General features: G+C 49.1%; 1 long non-coding RNA gene across 1 annotated transcript; it reads right to left on the minus strand.

Annotated features, from left to right (window-relative positions):
• Nucleotides 1-570: 570 nt before the first annotated feature.
• LOC115306538 lies at nucleotides 571-2,130 on the minus strand. Its single transcript, XR_003915358.1, has 3 exons — nucleotides 2,097-2,130; nucleotides 1,253-1,377; nucleotides 571-596 (listed from the first exon to the last, which is right to left on the minus strand). It is a non-coding gene; the product is annotated as an uncharacterized LOC115306538 (long non-coding RNA).
• Nucleotides 2,131-2,841: the final 711 nt, after the last annotated feature.

The raw sequence follows: 2,841 nt of genomic DNA on the forward strand, positions 1-2,841 counted from the left end.
TCAGGCTCTGTGCTGACAGCTAGCTCAGAGCCTGGAGCCTGCTTCAGATTCTGTATCTCCCCCTCTCTCTGACCCTCCTCTGCTCACACTGTCTCTCTCTGTCTCTCAAAAATAAATTAAAAAAAATATGTTTGTATACTACACAAACATGAATATTTATGAGGCAGAAGGGCGAGGTGAATTGTCCCCGACCATCCCCCACTCCCTGGGGGGCTCAGTGCCCTTGTGCTTGCCGATGGCCAGAGGGCCGGCAGTAGCTCCGTAAGGTTACTGTTCAGAGTAGCACTTTCAGGCTTCCTGGTGCTGGCTCATAACACAAGGGCTAGAGTTAGGACCAAGTGGTACAAATGACAAGGGAGACAGATTTTGACTTCAGGTTAATTCATATAAAATTAACAACCAATATGTATCAGATGTCTGCTCTGTGTAAAGTCCTTTGCTAAGTTCTTTGCCTGTAGAAACTTATTTAATGGTTAAACAAGGTCACAGTCCATCGTCCAGCAAATATTTATTGAACACGTACAACGCATCAGGTTCTGAAATAGGAACCCAACCACAGAGGTGAAAAGATGGAGATTCTGTCCTCAGGAAGCTCACTGTCTGGTGGAGAGATAGATACACAAATGCAGCATAACGTATTAAAAATACATAATGGGAATATATTTTAAGAGATCACGGGGTGGAGAACCCAGGTGTACTAGGTATCAGGCAAGTCAAAAGAGGTGGCCCCTTTCAAAGGACGCGTTTGTGACCAAGGTTAGAGTGGCTCAGATTGCAGCATCGTCAGAAAGCAGCCCCACAAACAATCAGTAGGAAAATAAATATTGCTCTGTACCACGTGGGCTAAATTAGCTGCTCCAGGGGCCAGATAATGGCACAAATACGATTGTGCAACGCGAGATATTATAACGTATTTCGTAAGCGGCAGCGATATTTTTGCAGCTCGTGAAAAACAAGATAATGCCCATAAAAATAAGATATTATGGCAAAATCGGTATTAATTACTAGGAGCCAAAGTGCACTGCTTGAGGCTGTAAAACTTTTAATATTCCAGGAGAAAGCAGTCCAAGCAACAGGCTAACGGTGATCGCCTAGTCGCCTGGCAGCTTCCCAGCCCGTCTCGGTGAAGACGACGCAGAGGCACCAGAATCAGCCCCAAACAAACAGCCCCGTGAAGCGTTGCTAATTTGGCTGAGATTAGGGGTGGGGAGAGGAGGGCTGAGAGCAGCAAAGTGCCCTCTTTGCAATTTACCTTCTTGCTAATGATGAACTGGGCTCGGTGAAAGCTACCGCGTTCACCTCTTCGGGGCTTTTGAGATGCGACGGACCATTGGCTCCTTAAGATCGGGTTTTCCGGTTGCTGTAGATACAGCTGAACTACAACAGGTCCTCAGTGGGGTGGAGATTGGATCGTCCCCCCTGCCTCTGCCCTCCTTCTGGCTGTAAACGCACACGTACACACAGGCACATGCACACACACTCGCGCATGAGCGCACACACGTTCACACACCCGGTCCACAGAATTCCCACCTTATGTAAAGGTTAAAAATCTCGCTGCTCCTATTCCCACACTCTGAGTGTGAGACCAATTTGATGACAGTCTCTCATGTGCCATAAACGAAATAGAAACATATGCACAGGCAGCGATAAAACAGATCTGAAATGACATCCCCACCGCCTGTTGGGTGGCAGCTGAAATCAGATATCTTAATGTATGATATTATGGGAATTACCCCCATTAAGATAAAATATCTGGATTTAAGTAACTGTCTTTTGCTCTGAATTAACTTGCAGATTGAAAAAAAGGTCGGATGAACTGGGGTAAGGGATTCATTTCACAGCCACCGTGCCCAGCTGCTGCTCTGAGAGTGGCACTGGGCAGGAATGCCAATAGGAGCAGGGTCTGCTTCGTCCCTGAGGCTCAAGCTCTCGGCAGAGGCCCCCAATACACAGCAGGCCCCTTAAAACTATTTGTGGAGTGGATGGTGCACCTTGGTGAGTCCTTTCTCAACCACCAAGTACGTTCTCCCTGCCTGCTGCTTCCCCTTTCCTTTCCCAGGACCTTTCCCATCAGCACACACTTGTACCTCCCTCACCTGGTTGGAACCCATATTGCAGCCCCATCTGCAGGAGCCAGCCTGGGAGGCCTCCTCTGAAGGAGCTTGGCAAGACTCGGAGTCAGTGCTATTTCTAGTTGCTAGGAGTCCCTTCGCTGGCAGCCTTCTTTACAGGCTGCAGATGCAGGTCTGAATAGGAAGACTGAGGTGCGTTTGCACACCGGTGTGGGGGCAGGAGTACACGCACCTCCAAGGACGCTCCCTGTGGGCTGCCAAAGGACTTCGGTCTTCCGGGATGACGGGCTGGCAGCGCTCCTCTGGGTTTCACAATGAACTTGGTACCACCTCCCACCCGGCAGGCATTTACTCTCGCAGCATTTGGCCCCACGCTCCTGGGTGTCTTAGATTTCCTTGGGAAAGACATGTAGGGGCTTTCCACTCCTCTGCAAGGTCTCTTCGGCCTCAGGGACTCCACCCGGTTTACTCAGGTGGGCCAGAAAAAACATAGCCTGTGGTTGAGGAACAATGTATCCAGAAGGATGCAAATGATTGCATTTTCCAGGACGGGCAAGTCCATGGAGATTTGAAGATCTACGTTGAGGTTGACCTTTGAATCTTTTAAACGTGTATTCACTGCATCTCCCGGGGGTCTGGAGCTGGGGGGTGCTGGGGAGGGGTGGGCGCACAGCAGAGATCAAAGAAACCAAAGAAATGACCCCTGTTCAGTTAGTGTGTGAGACATAAAGATACATGTACATGATACATAAATGGTGGAGGCGAGAGA

The sequence above is a fragment of the Suricata suricatta genome, chromosome 11 (genome assembly GCF_006229205.1).
Source record: "Suricata suricatta isolate VVHF042 chromosome 11, meerkat_22Aug2017_6uvM2_HiC, whole genome shotgun sequence".
Lineage (NCBI taxonomy): Eukaryota > Metazoa > Chordata > Mammalia > Carnivora > Herpestidae > Suricata > Suricata suricatta.